Below are 24,816 nucleotides of genomic sequence, written 5' to 3' on the forward strand. Positions count from 1 at the left end.
TTTGCCACTTTTCAATTTCATTGGCATGTCCCCTTGTTCTTACATGATGGAGAGAAAAGAAGCACCTAGTCTACTTATTTTGTATACTTTTATCATGTCCCCTCTTTTTCAAATCCTTTCTCATATGAACAAATCTCTTCTTTTCAATCTCTCATCAAATTAGAGTTTTGCCATCCTCCTAATCATTCTTTTTGCCCTTCTTTATTAGGGGGATGGCAAAACTCTAATTTGATGAGATACTGAAAAGAAGAGGTTTGTTTATCTGAGAAAGGAGTTGAATGAGAAGGCAGTAGTGGCTAGAGCCCAAATCACGTACTAGGGCCCCCTTGTCCGGGCACTGTACAAACACACAACAAAAAGGGGGTGTAAAGGCTATATCCCCTCTTTGAACTTTAGGGTACAAATATGGGGGCCTGCATGAAGACTTCTAAGCTTAACTACCAGCTTAGTTCTGGTCCGCTGCCACCATTCTCAAAAACTAATTCCCTTCCCTGGGTAGCCTTGAGAAACCTTTCACCAATTCCCTGGTGAATACAGATCCAAACCCCTTGGATCTTAAAACAAGGAGAAATTAACCATTCCCCTCCTTCCTCCCACCAACTCCTGGTGAATACAGATCCAACCCCCTTGGATCTAAAAACAAGGAAAAATCAATCAGGTTCTTAAAAAGAAGGCTTTTAATTAAAGAAAAAGGTAAAAATCATCTCTGTAAAATCAGTATGGAAAATAACTTTACAGGGTAATCAACTTAAAGAGCTCAGAGGACTCCCCTCTAGTCTTAGGTTCAAAGTACAGCAAACAAAGATAAACATTCTAGTAAAAGGTACATTTACAAGTTGAGAAAACAAAGGAAAACTAAGATGCCTTGCCTGGCTATTTACTTACAAGTTTGAAATAGGAGAGACTTGTTTAGAAAGATGGGGAGAACCTGGATTGATGTCTGGTCCCTCTCAGTCCCAAGAGCAAATGAACTCCCAAACAAAAGAGCACAAACAAAAGCCTTTCTCTCCCCCACCCCCCCGATTTGAAAGTATCTTATCCCCTTATTGGTCCTTTGGGTCAGATGCCAGCCAGGTTACCCGAGCTTCTTAACCCTTTACAGGTAAAAGGATTTTGGAGTCTCTGGCCAGGAGGGATTTTATAGTACTGTACACAGGAGAGCTGTCACCCTTCCCTTTATAGTTAATAGCGGGGGGCAAGAGGGAGAGATAGCTCAGTGGTTTAAGCCTTGGCCTGCTAAACCCAGAGTTGTGAGTTCAATCCGGGGGGGGGGGGTCACTTAGGAACTGGGGGCAAAATCAGTACTTGGTCCTGCTAGTGAAGGCAGGGGGCTAGACACAATGACCTTTCAGGATCCCTTCCAGCTCTATGAGATAGGTATAGCTCCATGTATAGAATGAGGCAGTGATTATATAATATAAAAAGACTGTAAATTATTTTTTCCTTTAGACTTTATTTTTGTTTTAAATGTAGCACTGCAGTAGTTCCTAGCAACCCTAATAATTGATCAGGGCCCCATTGTGCTAGGGCACTGTGAAAATATAACAAAAAGATGGTCTCTGTCCCCAAAGAGCTTACAATTCTCAGCCCCAATTCTCCAAACATTTACCACACATGCTTAACTTTACTGGAAGCAGAGCTTCTCTAAACCCCCTCAAATTGCACTCACTATTCCAGATGACAGTGAACCAATGATCTATATAATGGCATTATAATACTTTCTGGATTATTCTCCACAGGGCCAGCTCTAGCTTTTTTGCCACCCCAAGCAAAAAAAACCAAAAAAACCCAGCATCAGGGTGGCCGGAATGTTCCGCCCCAAGATTGGCCAGGATGCCGCCCCTTACAATGGGCCGCCCCAGGCACGTGCTTCCTCGTCTGGTGCCTGGAGCCAGCCCTGATTCTCCAGTCTGTTCCTTAACATTTGTTTTCTTTTTTTCACCACATTTGCACACTGAACAAAAGTCTTCACTGAACTGTCCAAATGGCTGGTCCTTTCCCTGAACTGATTCAATTAAATTAGAACCTAGGAAGTACATCAATAGTTAATTTTTTTCCTCCAATGTGCATTACTGAATTTCATCTGCCATTGCGTTGCCTGTTCACCTAGCTTGGTTAGTTCCTCAGAAGTTCCTCACAGTCTTCTCTGTACTTGACTAACCTACATAATTTTGTGTTACCAGCAAAGTTTGTCACCTTACTGCTCATGTCCTTTTCCAGATTATTACTAAATCCATCAAACAATACTGTTTCTAGTGAAGCCTTGAGGCTGTTAACCTTTCTTCTATGCAGGGACAGCTCCAGGCACCAGCACAGAAAGCAGGTGCTTGCGGGGGCCAATGGAGAGGGGTGGCACATCCAGGTCTTCGGCGGCATTTCGGTGGCGGGTCCCTCAGTCCCTCTCGGAGGGAAGGACTGGCCGCCGAATTGCTGCCGAAGATTGAAGCGGCACAGTAGAGTAGTCGCCGAAGTGCCGCCGCTCGCGGCTTTTTTTTTTCCTCTTCGCCGCTTGGGGCGGCATAAAAGCTAGAGCCAGCCCTGCTTCTATGATGAAACCTGACCTGTTTTTAGGATTCTGACTCAAAACTCAACCTAAATCCACCCAAAAGATTCTCCAGCCTTTCAGGCAAAACAGCAAATTTTTGGTCTGATGGAAAAGGCAGATGGAAGTGGGGCAACAAATGGGGTGGTTGTTTCAGCTGAGTTTCACATTCAGTTTTGTTTTGAAGCTAAAACAAAATTAACAGATACAAAACCTCTGAAAACCAAACTTAAACAGATTGAACAAACCCCGTGAACTAAAACCACTAAGGTTCACATAGCTCTGCATAGTATCCCTTTCAGGTCCTAATCCTGCACCACTGAAGTCAATGGGAGTTTAGTCACTGATTTCAGTGTGCATAGGATCAGGCCCTAATAGATCATTGTCAGATTGGTACCTATGTGCCTAATCCTGAAAAGACTTGCTACTACTGTTAGCAACCCCATTGCAAACTTGCAACTGAGGGGATGGAAAGACTTTATACATAGGCTAAAGAAGTTTATAAGTGTTTTCAGACTCATCCCTTATATGATCTTATTTTTATAAAGGTCAAAGTTAATTTTATTAACTTTAGTTTTACATTTTTCAGCAAACCTTTTGGCAAAGAAGAAATTTCTCTAAATATACCAAACTCCTTTTTTTAAAACATTCATCTACTTAGTTTATGTATGTTTTAAATACGTCACTCCCAGGCTTTGTAGTTTTACCTTCCAATCATCAATATCATTTCTTTTGTTTTTAATAAAGCTGTACTTCACGCTTTCAGTCTTAATAATATTATTATTCAGTACTTGAAGTAATTGTGCCTTATTTCATAATTGCAGGAGATATGTGGAATAAAAGTGGCTGGGATTTGTTTTCAAGAAATATTCTTCAGAAAGGGACCTCTGGAGTGGTTTGGGCTTTATAAAAGTTTCACTGTGATTTGTCTAAAAAGTGATCTTCCACACCTATGTCTGCAGTTGCTCCAAACAACATAGACTAAATGATCAATTATCTGTAATTTTGCCTGAACCAAGCTTCTTGAAGCTTTTAATAATTTTAAATATATTCCTCAATAATTTTAAGCACTCTGATCTCCACATAATTGGCTTAAGAGCCTCATTTTGATCAAGGACTTTACACAAATTGGTAATTCCATTTATTCAAGCACACATAAAAAACATATAAAAGTACAAAACTAAAGAAGTTACCTTTTTCTCAGCAGTGTCCCCCTTCCCTATCATTGTATATATATATATATATATATAGAGAGAGAGAGAGAGAGAGAGAATCATCATTTATTACATTTAAAACAAAAATAAAGTCTAATGGACAAAATAATTTACTGTCTTTGTTGTGTGTTTGTACAGTGCCCAGCACAATGGGGCCCTAATACATGACTTGTGCTCCAGCCACTACTGCAATAACAATAAGAATAGTGAATATATGTTACCTAATTTTAAATTGGGATCATTGAAGTTGTAACCTATAGCTCTTTTCATCATCGTCAGGTTAGGAAATATTGCTGCCATTAGTTTAACTTGCCTTTCTATCTGACTTCCATGACACAGAATTAGAAATTCAAAATACATTGTATTGTGAATTTGCTAGTTTTAAAAAAAAAAACTCTCAGCTGCACAGGTTACTATTGTTTGTCCATTCTCCATTAAGATTCACTAACTCTCTGTTTATGACTGTTCCTTCTATTGTAGCAGAGGGCCAGCTCTGCTTCAGTAAAGACTGAGCATTGCTCTCTGTTTAAAGGTAGACTGTTGTAAGTGCTCTAAAATCCACATGTTCTCTTAGATTGTCTTTACATTTGCTATGCCTTGTGGGGAGTATTAGTGACCCAAATATGGGGTTATTTTAGCAAGGAGTCCCCAAGATACAAGCCCCAAATAGCATTTTAGAAAATCATCTTTTTATTCTAACCATTTTTTCCACACACTAGGAGTGCAAACTGTGGTTCTGAGCCTGCCCAAACTGATGTCTGCCATGTGGGATTTATGTAAAATGCACCAATGTCCTTTTGTGGGAGTTTTATGTAAGAAGTTATTCACGATTAAATTAGTAATTCCAGGAATGAGTATCAGTAGCTTGGGCCAAAGAGAATGATGTGCATTCCCGGTAGCACCGAGGATATTTTCACACTGCAATCAGAAGTTATGATTATAGCTTGTATAGGTATACCAAAGCTAGCTTTGATAGAGCCAGCTTGCTAAAAATAGCAGTGTAACTGTGGTGGCATGGGCTGAGGCCAGCTGCCCAAACACAATCTCACCTGGGATCCTGGATATGGATTCAGGTAATTAACCCACGTCACTGCCCTTGCTATCCTGGCTACACTCCTATTTTGAGTGAGCTGCCTTCATAAAAGTTAGCTTGGGCATACCTATATGTGCTGTAATTACACCTCCCGATTGCATAAGCATATGTAGGGCCCTAACAAATTCACAGTCCATTTTGGTCAATTTCACGGTCATAGGATTTTAAAAATTGTAAAATTCATGATTTAAGCTATTTAAATCTGACATTTCACAGTGTTGTAATTGTAGGGGTCCTGACCCAAAAAGGAGTTATGAGGGGGTCACAAGGTTATTGTAGGTGGAGGTCGTGGTACTGCTACCCTTCCTTCTGCACTGCTGCTGGCAGCGGTGCTACCTTCAGAGTTGGAGAGCTGGAGAGTGGCATCTGCTGGCTGGGAGCCCAGCCCTGAAGACAAAGCTGCCACCAGCAGCAGTGCAGAAGTAAGAATGGCATGCATGGTATTGCTAGCCTTATTCTTCACTGCTGCCTGCAGAGCTGGGCCCTCAGTCAGCAGCCACCACTCTCCAGCCACCCAGCTCTGAAGGCAATGCAGAAGTATTTTTCCAAAATACCACAATACCGTGACCCCCCCTAAAATAACCTTGTGACCTCCCTGCAGCTCCCTTCTGGGGCAGGATCCCCAATTTGAGGAACCCTGGTCTCCTCCATGAAATCTATATAGTGTAGTGTAAAAGCACACAAAAGATCAGATTTCACAGGGGGGACCAGATTTCGTGATCTGTGACATTTTTCATGGCCATGAATTTGGTAGGGCCCCTAGACATATGTTAGTAACAGCCAAAGGGGTTTCCAGGAAGTCTGCTGTCACAGTAACTGGATAGCTTAAGGAGACCTGCTGTGGTCACTAAACCTGCACACATGCACTATGAATTTGAGCCCTGCCCTTGGCACTTTTCAGAGACTGTGAGTTGTACATGTACTTTGGTCTTTGCCTACATTCAAACGGGGGCCCTTTGGAAGTCTTGCTTTGAGACCAAAATGTCTGTTTTAAGAGCAATATTTTAAAGTGTTCCAAAATCCACATGCAGACTCTGATTTTACTTTAGAAGTATTTTCAGGGAAAATTATCATTAATTCATGAGAAAGAAAATGGAAGACTCTAGAAGCAGTTAGAGCAGTAGTGAATTCCCATTATGAATTCAATAGACCAAAAACCTGCCAGAACAATAGGGCAGGTAAACAGGTAGGAGGAGCCTGTTTTCTTTTCCTGTTATCTTTATTTTTCTTTGGTTAATAGTTCCATTCAGTTGGAGACTTTCAGTCTACATTTGCAGCCTCCCCATCCTCCGCAACTTTAAAGAATTCCTTTTGGGATGTTAATCTCTTTTCTAATGTTTACTGTACCCAACTCCAGGTCATTGTCAGCTTTTGCTTCTTAATTTAAAGAACAAGGACTTTTATAATTCTTAGATTTCTCTCTTAATAACAACTCTATCCTCTAAGTAATGTGACAAATAGGAAAATGATTCAATGAAAACATTCACATTTCAAAGTTGCTTTTACTTCACAGGGTTCAAAACAGTTGCAGTGTCTTTTAGATTTTATGGGAAATGTTTTTCATGTTTTTGACTTTTTTTTCAAAATCATCAACAAAATCATCAAATCTTGTTTCTCTAGGAGAGAGAGAGAGTGCGCGCAAGCGAGCCTGGAGTACTAGGCCTAGTGGAAGATCTGAGGTGAACAAAGTCAGGCCATGTATTAAAGTGGATGTTTACAAGTTCACTGTGCAGTACATGAACTTGGCAAAGTTGTTGCTAGCGTACTGGACACTATAAATTTATGTAGCTATATTCCAGCTGGTACAGATACATCCTAATCTAGTACAAGATAAAATGGTTTGACAACTATCAATAGGGATGTTTTGTTCCAGATATCAGGAACAAGGGAAGGTAACAAACAGATGTCATGAAAAATAGATGTCACCAATTGCCATGCTGACTGAATATGGATTGGTGAGTCACCCCATGCAATTAGCTAGATGCAGTGTTATGATCTTCACAACTTGATTGAACCTATCAGAAGATAACCCCTCACTGTATATTGTTCACAACAACCATATGCAACCCATCACTAATCTGTAGCTGCACATAGGATTTGAGCAGGGTCTAACATGTACTTTATTACTGTTTTGGAGCTCTATTGTGTAGATTTGTGAAAAATAATATTTATGCCTATATGCAATTGATGCCTTGATGCACTTACCACGTTACATGTAGACTTCAGATCCTGCTGCAGTCAGGAATGTGTCTACTTTATAATAGGACAAAAGGCACTTGATTTAAATATATGGTCCAGCCACAGATTACATCTACACTTTGACAGACTAACCACCATTTTGCAGTGTCAGAAGGTGTATGGTGCAGCTTGCTCTCATTTCTACCCTGTTGTCCTACCAATGGACCCTTTCATAATTGAAGTGAGTGATTTTATCTTAGTTGGATGAAAATTTTCTTTTGCATTATTTGTTATATTCGGGTCAAAACCCTCAATAAAAACACTGAATTTGACAAGACTTCTCATAAATAAGGAAAGAAGGATTTGACATTAATTTGTTATGGGATCATAAGCCTTATTGTATATACTGTATGTCTTATGTTAAAAATTATTTGGAGGCAGGAAGTGATTCAACAATTTGAAACAGTTCTTTTGTAAATATCTTGATGTTCTATTATCTAAGTCAGGGGTTCCCAAATTATAGTACGTGTACCACTGGTGGTATTTGATCTTGTTAGAAGTTGTACACTTAACAGGGTGCTCTGTCCAGTTTAAAAGGTAGTGGGGCCAAGGAGTAGCCAGCTCCTCTTCCATGATATGGCTCTTTTAAGGAAAAAGAGTATTAAACGGAGCAGCCAACTAACTGAGGAAGGTAGCTATCTCCTTAACATAATGAAAACCCGCTATGAGACAGTAAGATTGAGAGGGAGAAAGCAAACAGCCTGGACAGCAGAATTGCAGGAAAGTTTCAAGTCAGGATCGAGACTCCCTGGGATGGGAACCAGAACCAGAAGGGAGCCTGGTGGGCTTGGGAAGCCAGGCTAAACACATCTAAGCCCAAAAGAAGGAGAGCTGTAGGGTCTCAAACCCAGGGGATGAAGCATGCAAGTCCAAGGACCAAGGGAGGCTCTGTGAAATGTGGTTGCAACTGGTGGGCTGGTGAAATCTGCTTGAATCATGGGACAACCCTGTTTTTCTCTCTCATTAAATGTTTTGTTATTTCAATTTTTTCCCCATTCTGCATCAGGATGAAACTGAGATCTTTCAAAGTTTCCCATGGAAAACCAGAGAGAGAGAGAGAGAGAATGACACTCATCTACCCTGGAATAACCAATAGCCTGGTGGTCAGGGCACTCGCCTGAATCAGGCAGACCAAGGACTTGATATTAGGTCTCCCACATCCCAGCTGAGTGCCCCAACCACCAGGCTCTTCTGGTGTGGATCTTGATCTCCATCTCTCTGGTTTTCAGCAGAAGTTCCATCCTGGACCGGATAAATCTTCCCACCAAAAGTTTAGTCAAAACCAGTAGGTTCCTGCAAATATTCAGTTTGGACAAATTGGCATTTTCCAACCAAAGAACATTTCATCAAAAAATTCCCAACCAGCTTTAACCCTCTAACCCTACCAGCCACACCCCCTTCACATCTAATTTCCCCCAGGAAGAGCTCCACCAGCCAAACTCAACATTTGTTTTACTATAAATCTGTTAATACTTAAGTCTATTAAGGCCTAGAATAAGTGCACAAAGAAGAAAATTGCATGTGGTGCTTCAACATCAATCTTTTGAGAAGGTGTTACGTGAATTAATAAAGTTTGGGAATTGCTGAACTAAACCTTTAAAGCGATTTTGTTTTTTGATAAACTAATAGGTGTAGTCATTTTACTTACTGTGTCATTTAAGAGTGAAGAGAGTGAATCAAAGAATCTTTCAGAAAATAAGGATAACATTTTGAACGCAGCTCCACACATTTATTTCCAAAAAATGATTTGTGAGGTTTTCTGTGAATCTAAACATTTAATTAACCCAGTCTTGTAGTTGATCTGCATGTAAAACTATCATTTAGCAAACATTGGTCACTTTCTGAGCACACACTCTCTCTATCACTTGCTGTATTGCAGAATTATTTGCTCTCTTCCAATCCCCCCACCCTGTCACTCAGATCTTTCATGATTTCCTATATACCAGGCTCCAAATTCTCTTCTGCTTTCAGCTTTCTTATTTCCCTCTTTATCTCACCCCCTTCTGTTCTCTGCATTGGTTGTACTGTATTTTAAAAATCTACACTTATGTCTTTTTTTATTAAATAATTTTATTGTAAGAAAAGTGCTAATAATTACAAAAAACAACATAGAAAACAAAGTACTAAGTAAAGCCATATTCATAAGGCATCCATCTACTGAGGGCAGAAAAAGTGGCTGCAGCCACTGGTTGCTAAATTTTCAAACATGCATCTTCATAATTTCTCCAATGCTGTCCCTTTTCCCTCTCCCCCCGCCCCCCCCCCGCCATGCTTGGTGGGAGCTCCCCATAAACATCCACTAAAGTAATTCATCATTCTTCTTCAACTCTTTCCTTAAAAATCTCTCCTCTGTTGTGATGCCTACACAAAACTTGACAAGGGTTAGGCTTCTGGTGAGAAAACAGCCTATCGCATTGACCAATACCTTCTCATTGTTTCCTTGTTCTCCCCCACTAGTGTCTGTATTTTTCTGTTGTCTCTTAGCATTTGTCCCTCCTTGTTATAGTTCAGTCTCCCTCTTGAAAAACATTTCCAGCTGAAATTCAGGAGACAAAGATTCTGTCTGGAAGGATATTCCCTGCTGGGTTTCTTTTTTCACCTGTTTGAACTTCTTTTGTTTCCTCTTCCTGCATGACGACTCTGTTTACAGTTTACATACAAATCAAGGCAAGCACACATCCCTTCTTTTGTTTAGGAGAGACCTGACTTCTGCCTCGGCATGGCTGTTGTGTTTGGAACATGTGTTAAGGGGCATCTTATAACTTTACATACAATGTTGCCACATATTTACCAGGACAACACTGACCAGCAAATTATGAGTTTTCAAATGGTATCTTACAAGGTACACTTTGTACAAAGATTATTACAACAGTGTGTAGGGTGTGAATACAGGGGTGTATTCCATCACAGGGCACCTAGGCAGTACCAGAGTACAAACAAATAATCATATAACAAAATAATATTTTGCATCTGTTAATAATTTTATATTGCAAGAAAATTCAGAGAAAAAGAACCAAAGCAAAGAGAAACAAACCAGACAGCACATCAAAACAGAATGCCACAGAGACCCAGAAAATAATCATATAAAGACATTAGTAAAACTGGTCGGAAATTCTCTGCCAAAAGGTGCAGGTGGGGGTGAGATCCAAAACATTTGAATGGAAAAGGTGTTTTCTTCAAAATCAAAGTTTTTCTATGGGAAAATGTCAGTTTTTCCAATATTTTCTGATTTTCCATTGAAAAAAATCTAAACTGAACATTTCATTTCAGGTCTACCTGAACTGAAGCAGTTCAATATGTCATAATAAGATTGGCCATAATGGGTCAGACCAAAGGTCCATCTGGCCCAGTATCCTGTCTTCTGACAGTGGCCAATGCCAGACACACGAGAGGGAATGAACAGAACAGGTAAACATCAAGTGATCCATCTCCTGTCACCCATTCCCAGCTTCTGGCAAACAGAGGCTAGGGACACCATCCCTGCTCATCCTGGCTAATTGATGGACCTATCCTCCATGAATTTATCTAGTTTTTTTAAACCCTGTTATAGTCTTGGCCTTCACAACATCCTCTGGCAAGGAGTTCCACAGGTTGACTGTGTGTTGTGTGAAAAATACTTCTTTTGTTTGCTTTAAACCTGCTGCCTATTAATTTCATATGGTGACCCCTAGTTCTTGAATTAAAATGTTACATTTTGGATCAGTTTGACATTCTGCATTCACTTGAACAGCTGCAGTACTTCATAGGAGTTATAGTTCAGGTGATTCACGCCTATATTCCCTCCTGTGGGCCAGGCCTCTGGTAGACTACATCTTCCATGATGAACCACCATCTCCCTTCAAGCCAAGGTATCACAGTGCATCATGGGAGATCTAGAACTGTGGTGCATCATGGGAGGTATAGTCCAGTCTCCCATAGGAGAGAATAGGGATACAAGGCACTCAAACTACAATTACAATGGTGCATCATGGCAGTCCTGGTGGACACAGCTTTATGTCAAATTGACCTGAAACATAACATTTACCTTCTATTCAACTGAAAGTAAAGATTTAGATTTGAGAACGTCAAAATATTTTAATTGAAAATTTCAAAATTAAATTTCTGAATCAAATTTTTTTGGAATTTTTCATTCTGTGAAAAGTTTTGAGATTTCAACTTTTCTTCTCAATTTGGGATGAAAACAAATTTCAAAATATCGGAATTTCCTGCAAGATAGAAATTCTCATTTTGGTTCAGTTCTAAACAACGATCTATGTATGTTTCCGAGACTCGCACCCCCTTCACAAAACTCTGGCTTCTCCTCAGGGTGATGTGGGTGAAATAGCCCAGGACACCATTTCCACAGCTACCAGACACGACAGGCAATGCATTACAACCTTAACTCTGCCCCCCATGGACTCCAGCTTTCCATCCATGCCTTTTACCAATCAAGCTCCTCCTAACACAACCTACTACTATATCAAATATCTACATCTTATAGTTTTGGGCGTGGTTAGTTTGGTAAATCTGTATGTTTTGAGGGGGCAAGTTAAAGTTGCAGGTCTTTTCTGTAGGATATTTAATCAGACTGTATACAGTTGGGTTTGGCACAGATCTTTGGATGAATACTCTCATTTCAGAATAAAAGAGCCCTATTTTAATTTTACTTAAATTCAAAACCAAACCAGCCCTTACATCCAGATTCTGCCCTCTTGAAGATCCATAGTATTAGGTTGAAAATCTTTCATCTGCATATCACAAAGACAAAAAATAATATAAATTACTCAGGATGTTTTTTTATTTTTGTACACTGGTGGATTTAAGCTTTGACAGTGTTTAAATTTAGGAATTTTAATCTAGCTAGGCCTAATTGGAATAGTCAGACTATACCTTGACCTTCTCAACTTAAGAGATAGTATGTCTAATCCAGTCAATTCTCTGCAGAACATAGCACTGATAGGGAATACTGCTTAAATGGACTAGTGACCATAGCAGCACAATAAATTATAGTAATTATTACACAGTGGCCTAGAGCTCATAAATCGTTCCACACAGGCAGACAATTGCCCGCCCAGAGTCCTATTTAAGTCAGTGGGGCACAATGTGAGTGCAGGCATCTACCTGCATGGACTCATTTGTAGATTTTTGTCCTCTATTTGTAAAGGATATAATCATGATTTTCAAAAATGGTTGCCTACATTATGTGCCTAAACCTATATTAAGACACCTAAATACATGGCCTAAAAGAACCGACTGCCCAATAATTCCCATTTATTGTAGTAAAAATGATAGAGTAAATTATAATAGCTTACCATACAAAATTTTGATTTTTGAAAATCCCGGCCATCATTTGTTTGAACTTTATAGTAAATAATACTAAATTTTCTGCAGACTACCATGGTAAATTATTATAATTCATCATCTTTTACTACAGTAACTGTACACTCCTGTAAATAATCCAATAGTTTCCATGCAGCCCACCCCTCCAACACTGTAGTGCACATTATAGTAATAATGATTTACGACTACAGTTGGTTGGGAAATTTTAAACAAAATGATTTTCATCAGAAAATGTGGATTCAGCAAAACTGGTTCTCAGGTCCAGGGTGGAATTTTGAGAAGAAAAACCTGCCCCAGAATAACTAATAGACTAGTGGTTAGGGTGCTTCTGTAGGGCCTGGGAGACCCAGCTTCAAGTCCCGCTGTAAATCAGGCAGAGCACAGACATGAACCTCAGTCGCCCACATGACAGGTGAGTGCCCTGAACACTGGGCTACCGGCTAGTCTGGTCTCTTCCTCTATCTCAAAAATTTTCACACACACTGTCATAACTATAAAGGGAAGGGTGTAACAGCTGTCCTGTGTACAGTACTATAAAATCCCTCCTGGCCAGAGACTCCAAAATCCTTTTACCTGTAAAGGGTTAAGAAGCTCGGGTAACCTGGCTGACACCTGACCCAAAGGACCAATAAGGGGACAAGATACTTTCAAATCTGGGGGGGGGGGAGGCTTTTGTTTGTGCTCTTTGTTTGGGAGTTGTTCGCTCTTGGGACTGAGAGGGACCAGACATCAATCCAGGTTCTCCACATCTTTCTAAACAAGTCTCTCCTATTTCAAACTTGTAAGTAAATAGCCAGGCAAGGCATGTTAGTTTTCCTTCATTTTCTCAACTTATAAATGTACCTTTTACTAGAGTGTTTATCTTTGTTTGCTGTACTTTGAACCTGAGGCTAGAGGGAGGTCCTCTGAGCTCTTTAAGTTTGATTACCCTGTAAAGTTATTTTCCATCCTGATTTTACATACATGATTTTTACCTTTTTCTTTCATTAAAAGCCTTCTTTTTAAGAACCTGATTGATTTCTCCTTGTTTTAAGATCCCAGGGGGGTTGGAACTGTATTCACCAGGAGTTGGTGGGAGAAGGAGGGGGAATGGTTCATTTCTCCCTGCTTTAAGATCCAAGGGGTTTGGATCTGTATTCACCAGGGAATTGGTGAAGAGTTTCTCAAGGCTTCCCAGGGAAGGGAATCCATTTGGGAATGGTGGCAGTGGACCAGATCTAAGCTGGTAGTTAAGCTTAGAAGTCTTCATGCAGGCCCCCACATTCGTACCCTAAAGTTCAAAGTGGGGAAGCAGCCTTGACACACACACAAATAAAGAGGGAGAGGGAGAAGAACTCATTTAAACAAATTTTAAAACCTTGATTTTTTTTTTTTTTTTTTTTTGGAAAAACAAAGTTCTGGTTTTCTAGCCAGCCCTATATATGACTTTATTCTAGTACAAGTTTTTCTGAGCTTTCCTTCCTGGTGTCATCAAGGTAAACACCAGGCAACTGAGAAAGAATTTGCCCTTCCACTCTGAAAAACCATGCACCAAAAATCCTTTAAGAGCTACTGAAAATCTTTGGAGTTACTTAACATAATCTGACATTTTGCTGTGCTGTTGGAAGCAAATCTTTTTGCTTTTATAGGGTGTCAAAATCAGTGCCCAGAAACATGAACAAACATAGATAGAATTTAGCAGTAGGAATTATTTGTTAGCCCGGAATGCCTCCATTCAGCCCCAGAAACCACCATAAGGAATGAGCCCGCCTCTCAGAGATGACCTCTTGTTTCTAGGATGGTCTCTCCAGACCCCAAAAAATAACACTGAATGACAAAATTGATAAAAAACTGTACCCCTAAGAATTGGGCTCACTCATACAACAAAAATCCTATAAGCACTAACAGAAATTTAATCTACATTTGCTACTCTGATCTATACCCTTGATGGCTAGGGGGACAGTGAAAGCATAAAAGAGTCCCCAGCTAACAAACTGTCAACACCTCCTTCAAAGGGGGAATTATACCACACACACATTATAGCATACAATCATTCCACAAATACTTAGGGAAAAAATAAATGGTACTGGTCTTTCAAAATACTACCCAGCCTCTCATTTTTGAGCGGGTGGCTCAAGAAGCTATCAAAGAGCCATCTAGATTCCTCTCAGTCAGGCCACAGAGACAATATTGGTTACACTGACAGAAGACCTCTTCTTCTAGAGGGGTATCCATGCATGTAACCTCATTTTGCTGGATCTCTCTAGGGCATCTTATGCTGCTGATTACCAAATACTCCTGTCCATCTCTGAGATGACTCCAATCCTTCCTGTTTGACAGACAGTTATGATGGGCAACTACTCCTTCACCTGTGGAGTTGCAAGCTGTAGAGGGAGATCATGCAACAGCACAGACTCAAATATCAGCAGCATGTGGATGACACCAAGCTTGCCATGTTTTTAACATCTAACAACGCAGCTAGCATTTGATGAAAAATAGGTGGCTATTCCAGGCAATTCATTAACTAACTGGAAAAATGGAAGTTATGTTCTTGAAAGAGCTCTGATGGACTCATCCATGACATTATCCTCCTGTGAAGGTGCCTGCTTTCCAATTGTCAAGGCTGGTCTCATAGCTGCCATTTGTAAAATGCTCTCTTGTCTTCAATCTGTGGCTGTTCAGAACACTGGGCCCACTCTACTCAGGATGCAGTTTGGCTATTTTCAATTTGTTATACTTAGTAATGAAGCTGCCAAGCCTGAAAACAAAACAAACAATGTACAAAAGACTCTCTTTAGTTTAGAATGTAGCATTTCTCTTTGTCAGAAACAGGGCTCCGGGCACCAGCGAAAGAGGCAGGTGCTTGGGGCAGGCCAATACAGAAGGGCGGCATGTCCGGGTCTTCAGTGGTGGGTCCCTCAGTCCCTCTCTTCCTCTTTGAGTTGCCGCTGAAGTCCTGCCGAAGAGGAAGAGAGGGAGTGAAGGACCCGCCGTCTAACTGCCGCCAAATGGAGCGGTGCGACTGAGCTACCGCCGAAGTGCTGCCGATCAGCTTTTTTTTTCCCCCGCCACTTGGGGCGGCAGAAAACCTGGAGCCAGCCCTGGTCAGAAAGACAGCTGGTGAGAGCACATCAACTCAGTGCATCCTCTCTGCATTGGCTCCTCAGGGAACTGAAAACCAAATTCAATATTTTGATCCCTCCACAGGACTGCCCTAGGTTATCTGTGTAATCACCTATCTCTGTGGGACCATCATCACTCACAACTACATCTCATCAGAATAAAGGACTTATCAACTGTTAGTGTGCCATGAACACAGGGGTCAAATCTTTCTTAGAAGCTGGAGCACAACTGTAACTCACTTCCAAAACACATTAGAAAGACCACAAGTTTTATCACCTTCAGAGAAAGTAGATTCAGATGAAAATATTTTGTTTTCATGTCCTAATTAGACTTATAGTCAAAATAGACTAAACAATTCACTAACTTGCATGTGACTACTATATGACAACATTTTGTATGAGAAATTTCCATTGTGATGTCTTCTGTCACACAATGTTTTGAAAATGTTACATGAGATTAAGATGACAGAATCAAAATAACGATCACATAAAATACTGTGGGTCACTGGAAAATCATGCATTGGTTTATAGACACCAGGTCATTCATAGCGTGTCACAATTGTGCATTATATCACTGAAGGCTTGATTTTATATTTGTTTATCTGATTCTGCTTGATCATAACTCAGGGATTCAGATATTACAATGATGGGCCATAAAAGAATAATAGACAGATATTGAGGATGCAATTAATGTGTCTTTTCCTTAAAGGCAATTTTAGGGTTTAAAATTAAAATATCTGATTGTGCCCTCTTCCTTCCCTGTTTGACCATTTAAAATGTTGGTGTTTTAATAAAACCTGCAAAACCCAGGTGTAATGTTTTTTCATACTTTTAAAAGACTATGACCATGATTTTGCAATTGGCCTCACACAGGCAGACTCCTGTGCTTGTGCAGAGCCCCATTAACTTCAGTGAGACTACATGCAGGACTTTATGGAGCCAGTTACAGGACTGGGACATCAGTTATAAATAGTTTGAAAATTCTGCTGTTATTTTAATTAGGACCATTTTCATTGAAGTGACATTGGACTGAATTCTGCTCTAAAGTTCTAGTGTAAATTCAAAAGTAACTACTGAAACTAAGAGGATTTACTTTAAACTGACAGTGATGTAATCAAAGCAGAATTTGGCACATTGTGTCCAGTTTTCTAGATTGTAGAGAAAGTTAAACTGTAATTTTTCACCTTAATCCTAACTGGAACTACTCACATTTAGCAAATGGCAAAACTTTGTGTGACTGGAAATGTAATTATATTTTTCTTTCCTACATATGGTACCAACGTACTTACAGCAAATCCAGATATGCTTTTAGATAAAGGACTGAGGAAATATAAATAACACAGTTAACACTGAACGTTTATTGGATGCTTTTTTATGCCTTTAACTCAAAGAGTATTAAATTATCCATGTTCTTCTGAAGAAATATATAATACAGAAGTCAAGGGAAGGATTAACTGATGTTAACTTAATGATTACAAACTGACAATGAAGATTAAGAACATGACAGCCTTAGGAGCACATCTATTGAATTCTAATAAAGGATAAGATATTTCATAATAATCTTCATGCACACACAAGAAATCAAGGAGAATACATTAACATTCCCCAGTTTCTCAGAAGAAACATTCATCCTTTCTTTAAAGAGAAGGCAGACATTCAAAGCACAATTATAAGTGAACTCACAGAATAAAGCCAAAGATTCATACATTAACCGAAGTGTCCATTGACAAATTGTCAGATTATGTTTCTAGAACTAAGCATTAAAAGATAAAATAATGTTTTTTTACAAAGTACACATGCACATGTTCTTAAATGCTCAGTGAGACAACCTGTTTCAAAGTTCTTGATGCCGTAAGCCCATTTCCTAATGTATTTAGGAGAAGAGTGCCCCCTAGTGATAACTGAAAACCACAATAGTAGCTGAGAAGTAATTAACTCATTCTACATCTTTAAAATCTGATTCACCTACTGCGCATTGTCTCAGGCCAGAATTTTTCATTTCTATATCACTAAATCACTAACAATTAAAACAGAAGTTACCTAGTAATATATTTTAAACAGCTGATTAAGGGCACCTTTAAAATCTGGTTATCAAACTCATGGAGTGCAAAAGCAGTTTTATAAACAACTTATATTTATAGCAATTTTGCTTCAAGATCACAAACCTCCTGTGTTTACAGTGATGTGACTGTTTCTAGCAATGCAGTATGATTACTGACATATTTTAGGATTGCTCTTCATTGAGAATTTAATGTGGGAATGACAGTAAGGAACATATACATACATCCTCAATTCTCAGTGGAGCTCTCATTTTAATCAATGAGAGTTATGTTCACAGATCACGGACCTCAAACAGACCCATGTTTACAAGCTTCTCTAAGAGCTACCATACCAGAATATGAAATGACAGAACAAATTAGAGAAGGTTTAAACAAAAGAAAACTGAAATTAGTTACACAAAATACTCAAGGATTTTATACAAAATTACTGGACTTTGTTTTACCACTATTTACCAACAGACGATAATTTGTTCAACAGATTAAACTGAAGAGAAATTTATACTTCATTATAATCCACTTTCAGAAAGACAAAAGACCACTCCAATACAGCATGTAAAGTTCCCTGCTTAATGAATGGCAAAACCCTGACACCCGACTATGGGTAGGTCTATACTTACCTCCGGGTCCGTCGGTAAACAATTGATCTTCTGGGATCGATCCCGGAAGTGCTCGCCGTCGACGTCGGTACTCCTGCTCGGTGAGCAGGCGTTGATGGGGGAGCCTGCCTGCCGCATCTGGACCTGCGGTAAGTTCGAATTAAGGTACTTCGACTTCAGCTACATTATTCACGTAGCTGAAGTTGCGTATCTTAGTTCAAAGTGGGGGGGTTAGTGTGGGCCAGGCCTATGTGTTGGAGGAGTTTTAACACCCAGGAGTCAACAGGAAGGGGGCCCCATTTATTTTCCTCATTCCCAACTTCTTAGCCTCCCTCCTTACTTTCATGTTCCCTCCACAGCAATTCAAGTTCCCTCCCTTTCCTTCTCCAGGTATGCTCATTAGCAGCAGCCTGGAACTCAATAAACCATTCTGATTTTCCTGGGAGAGAGAATCACAAGTGAGGAACAAATTCATACTTAAATTTGATAATGTTACTGAGAAATTTTATACTGTTACCATGGAATGACAAAATTATTGAGAAAATGGATTAAGTTAGATGATAACCATACATAAATCAGGTAATTATGATTCCTATCTTTCTTTTGCCTTTGAATCTTCCCCACATTTCATTTTTAGCATGATGTTCAAAGCCAATATTCTTCTGATGAACAACTGAAATCTGACGTGTAGGCTCAATACCAGCTGATAGATGGGATTCTGGGCTTTCAGGTGGTATACAGCATTCAATCTGGTTTTAATATTTCTCAATATAGCAGACACTGAAACTGGTCAGAACAGAAAATGAGGAAATTGAAAACAAAATGTTGGTATTATAATTATGCAGTTTTAAAGTCTGATGTCTTGTGAATATATACAGTAAAGGAAAAAAGTGCTACACATCCCTGGAAAGCTGAAATACACAGTGTATAGCTTTATTTCTTATCCCTGGTAGTTTTAAGAGGTTGCTTGGACAAAGCAAAAGTGCGCACCATTTACCAACCAAGCCAGGAGTTTCAGAAACAGAAATACCCAGAGCAAGTCTATCCACAAGCCAGCAAGTATCTGAGGTTGCTAATATAAAGGACATACTGGGAAAAGTAGAAAGCTAATGGATGCGAAATGGATATTAGGACTAAGAGTGAATTCTTTGAAATTGGGAGAAGTTTTCAGAATCCCCTTTGGTTTGCTCTCACTGTTGAAGGGAGCAGCTAATGATACAGACAGTAGTAGGCTTGTGTAAGTATTGTGTTTCGTTGTATTGTAGGCTTTTGTTTGTTTTTCTATTTCTCAGCTATTGACTTTTTATCGGAAAACCAGGTGGTATAAAATTGGTTGTTTAGTTGAGTAATTACAGTCTAAGGCAATTTCTTCTCAATCCCCTTGTATATATCAGTCTTTCAACTAACAAGATTATTATAAAACATTTGCATTTTCACTGTATCCTTTTAATAGCAGAGAGGATCATTCCTGTTAATCAACTTCCCCTGTAACTAATACACATTATATTCTTTCCTCATCTTTTCTTTTGGGGGTTTAACAGGGTGGTAGGATTCCATTCTTTGTAAGCATTTGGGGACTTTTTGGTGCTGTAGAAATACAGAACAAACACAATAGGGTCTTGGTTCATGACTGGAACTCCTAGTTGCTACAATAATGCAAATAATAATAAATAATAATAATGTTGTCCTTGTCCTGCCCTATTCACAAGTGTTGGAATCTTGCAGAAATCTGCAAGTAAACTGCTGCTGAGTAGAACTGGTAGAAAATGTTGGAATTTCTGAAATTGTGATGAAAATTTGTTTGCACAAAATGTTCTGCATTCTTCATCCATCTCTGCTACTGATTCACTGGAACAGGTGTGGCTCATTATACTTCACCCTGAATGGAAAGCCCACTACCAGCCCACAAGTAGAGGAAGGAAGGGTCTGAGACACACAGCTCCATAGAAAAAGGAACCCTATGAGCAGCCAAGCCTGATGAGAACTCTTAGACTGGGGTTTCATCTAGTATTATTTTGGAATTACCTTTTTGTTAATAAAGTCAGGCTTCAGGAAGAATGTCTGTTGACTCTACAAAGAGTATGTAGCTTACATTTGGAGCTGGGTAGGAGCTCCACTTTCTTACACCTGGTTACTCTTTGTTTTAAGAAAGACAGAATGAAAGGATATGGCGAAAGAATGATCCAGTGATTTGGAAGCCACAATGGGACTTGGGAGACAGGGTTCAGTTCCATGCTTCACTATAACATGTAACTTAGGGCTAAATCTTTAAAGATATCTAGGTGCCTATTGGGATTTTCAAAAGCATCTAAGCACCTAACATATATTGAAATCAATGAGTTTTAGGCACCAGGATTCTTTTGAAAATCCTACTAAGTGCCTAACTACTTCTAAAATTTGGCCCTTAGTGCATCTCTACTCAGAGATTTAGGTTGCAGTAAGCCAGGTTGTGAATGGATAATACAATAGCCTGTCATGCACTAAGTCAACATGTGGACCTTGCTACCACATGCTAAGATTTCCATAGTATCACAGAATCGTAGAAATGTAGGGCTTGAGGACGTCGAGAAGTCATCAAGTCTAGCCACCTGTGCTGAGGCAGGACGAAATAAACCTAGACCATCCCTGACAGGTGTTTGTCCAAACTATTCTTGATGGGGAGTCCACACCCTCCTCTGGAGAGAGGCTTAACTATCCTTATAGTTAGAAAGTTTTCCCTAATATCTAACCTAAGTCTCCCTTGCTGCACATTCAGCCCATTACTTTTTGACCTATCTTCAGTGGACATGGAAAACAATTCATCATAGTTGTCTTTATAACAGCCCTTAATATATTTGAAGACTGTTAGCAGGTTCCCACAACACATACACCTAGTCTTCTTTTCTCAAGACTAAACATGCCCAGATTTTTTTTAACCTGGCCTCATAAGTCAGGTTTTCTGAACCTTTGATCATTTGTATTGCTCTTCTCTGGACTCTCTTCAATTTGTTCACATTTTTCCCAAAGGGTGGCACCCATTATTGGACAGTATTCCAGCTGAGGCCTCACCAGTGCCAAATAGAGTTGGACAATTTACCACCTGAGTCTTACATCTGACACGACTGTTAGTATACCCTATAATATTTTTTTGCAACTGCTTCACATTGTTGACATACTGCTGTTTCAAACAGAAATATGTCAAAATGCCCTACAGAACTTTTATGCACAGCAGCCGGGATCATGCAGCCAATTATTGTGTAGCAGCCTAGTGCACTATAGATTTCCATCCTGGCTTGCCATACACTGGGTTTCTGTGTAGACAAGCCATTAGTCTCTCTGTGCCTTTGACTTTCAATGACACTCAGGCTCCTGAGTGCCTACATTACAGGAAAAAATTTCAGTTATTTCTTCAGGCATAGGACTGATTCTGTTATCAGTGACCACTAATATAATATAAAAGGTTTTATGAATAATTTGGCTGAGAAAACAGCATTAAAAAGGATTTGTACATTTCTGGCACATAAACTGGATCTGTATATGGAAGGAAACAAAGAAAACATGCCCATGGTATTTCTTATTAAGGCCCCTATCCTGAAAACACCTGCACACATACATAAAGTCAATGGACTTTTTACAGTGTATAAAGTTAGGCAGGATCCAGGCCCAATTTATAAACACACTAAGAGGTTAAACTCGGTCTTTGGAAGTCAAAGAAGACTACACACACATGTATAAGAGCAGAATTTGATAAACATTATAGGTAGGGCCCTACCAAATTCATGGCCATGAAAAATGCATCACAGACTGAAATCTGGTCTCCTACCATGAAACCTGGTCTTTTGTGTGCTTTTACCCTATACTATACAGATTTCACAGGGGAGACCAACGTTTCTCAAATTGGGGGTCCTGACCCAAAAGGGAGTTGCAGGGGGCACGTGGTATTGCCATCCTTACTTCTCATTGCCTTCAGAGCTGGGTGGCCAGAGAGCGGCAGCTGTTGGCCAGGTGCCCAGCTCTGAAGGCAGCAGCCTGTCAGCAGCAGCACAGAAGTAAGGGTTGCAAGACCATACCATACCACCCATACTTCTGCGCTGCTACCTGCAGAGCTGGCTGGCTGGAGAGTGCTGGTTGCTGACTGAGGACCCAGCTCTGCAGGTAGCAGCGCAGAAGTAAGGGTGGCATGGTATGGTCTTGCCACCCTTACTTCTGTGCTGCTGCTGACAGGCTGCTGCCTTCAGAGCTGGGCACCTGGCCAACAGCTGACATTCTCTGGCAGCCCTCCTCTGAAGGCAGCACCGCCGCCAGCAGCAGTGCAGAAGTAAGGGTAACAGTACCGCAAGCCCCCCTACAGTAACTTTGCGACCTCCCCACCCACAACTCCTTTTTGGGTCAGGATCTCTACAATTACAACACTGAAATTTCAGATTTAAATAGCTGAAATAATGAAATTTACAATTTTTAAAATCCTATGACCGTGAAATTGACCAAAACGGACCGTGAATGAGGAAGGACCCTAATTATAGGGCAATGTCTTGTTGCTTGTTCACAAATTCCTCAGGGACATTTTGAAGAAGCATATATAGTAAGAAAATTCAGAAAATTACCCATTTCGGGCAAACGATTTATTACAATATGTATTACTGCACGTAAGCTCTTGTTGGCTGTAGGCATCTGTATAATGCAAAATTTGCTTTTCACATACTCTTTAAAACAACTTTGAAGAACATTACACAGAGAGTGAGATTCTTACTTCCTTGAGGTCCCTTTATGCCAGGTAAAAGTGACAGAGCTGTATAAAGGCTATCTTCCAAGGTAAACCCTGGTATAAGGGCTCAGGGCAGGACAGGTATGTCACTGCTGTGTAGGACTTCAGAGATTCCAGGCAGCTCTGTGACCTAGGGAGGTTGTATAACTGAGAGCCCCCCCCCCCCCATGGGACCCACTTTAGTCCCAGAACTGTCCAGAATCAGGAGGGTGCAAAAGTGGCTTAAAGCAACTTTAGCCCTCCCCACTTTGCCTGGACAGCAAATCTTCTGCAGAGTCTTTAATTTTGTGATGAAGCAAAGGCTGCATTCAGATCTTTTCTGAATGATCTCAAAACACCTCTTTCTCCTTAAAGACAGCTGAAATCTAGAATATTAGAGGCAACAATGTATAATTTCCTCGTTTCCAAGTTTTTTCCAACAAGTAAGAAAGAAGCGGCTCAAATAGACAATTCTAAATTTAGCCCTTGCCCCTACTAGACACAGCATTAAGCACATAACTAACAGGCTCTGTCCCTAAGGAATGTATAGATAATAAGATTATAAGAGACTGAGTGAATCTTGAGGAAACCTCTTTTAATGTAGTGATCTTGAGTGGATCTGTTGTTTCACAATGGAGACATAGCAAAGTGCTGGACATTTGTTAGATTTGCTGATTGAATGAGCTCCTAAACCTTCATAGAGAAGTAGTACATCATAGTACCAGGTTGCTTTATGTCTCTCACAGCAGTCATGGCACAACTTCTCTCTCTATTTCCCCGACCCCCACTTCACAGTGTGGCTCATCGGACTCTCAATCGCCAGTAGCAGAACCACTGAACTTTATTAATATGCTATGCAAATGAAGGGCCCCACAAAAAGACTGACCACAAAAGAAAGTGCTATGAATAATGAATACTATTGACCCAGGGTACTCTCAAATAAACCTGCCTCACTAATGCCAAAAAAAAGTCCAGGAACTGTGCTGAGTTTTGAAACAAACAATATATTCAAACTTTTTAATAACAGCTTTGCAAAGGAACCTAACCTTCAAAATCATTATATTAATTAAGACTCACAATCTGACAGATTTTTTAAGTTGAACTAACAGATCTAAAACAGAAAATTACCAGAAATACTCTCCCACAGGAAGCTTTCTTACCACCCATTTCCGCAAACTTCCCACAAAATTAACTCAATCTGGTGTAGACTTGCCACCCATTAGTTTTTTCACCTGGACAGTCAGGTAGCTAATGAGATGTTCAATGTCAGAATAAAAGCAATATTGGTCAGGATTTTTGATTAATTTAGAAAAAAAAGAAGAGACTGTTTAAATGTAATGTTTCCTCACCACTTCTACTCCCTTTCCACTCCTAACTTGCTTAATCATGAACCTCTACCTTCCCCAGCCCCTTTTCCAGGAAACTTATTTTATATTCTATAGTATTTTAAGACACTAAAGCCCCAATCCTACAAACTGAACTATGGATGCAGACCCTTACTCCCAGGCAGAATCCCATTTAAGTCAATGGGGCTCTAACCAAAACCTGGGATTCACCTACAAGGATCACAGTGCAGGACCAGAGCCAAAGTAAGTAAATTAAGGCCTTAGTAGGACGAAGGTGTGAGGGGAGAAACGGCTGACACAACTATAAGCAGCAAAATAATGCATCCTGCTCATTCCTTCTCCAGTTATGACTGGAACTGTGCTAGAAGCCAGAATCAAACCCTGCCTCTGAATAACCTGAAATGGGACTGGGGCTGTGTGTTTTGAAATAGAATCCAATGCTGGATTCAGGGTCCAGAATGTAGGGATATAAAAGAAGGTACTAACAGTGATTCCCCCAAGTGACAGTGACCCCCTCATAATTTGTCCCCCACACTTTAAAATCCAACAGTTTCACCAAGTACAAACATCTCTTGGGTCTTCTG

Source organism: Trachemys scripta, chromosome 5, assembly GCF_013100865.1.
Source record: "Trachemys scripta elegans isolate TJP31775 chromosome 5, CAS_Tse_1.0, whole genome shotgun sequence".
NCBI classification, from domain to species: domain Eukaryota; kingdom Metazoa; phylum Chordata; order Testudines; family Emydidae; genus Trachemys; species Trachemys scripta.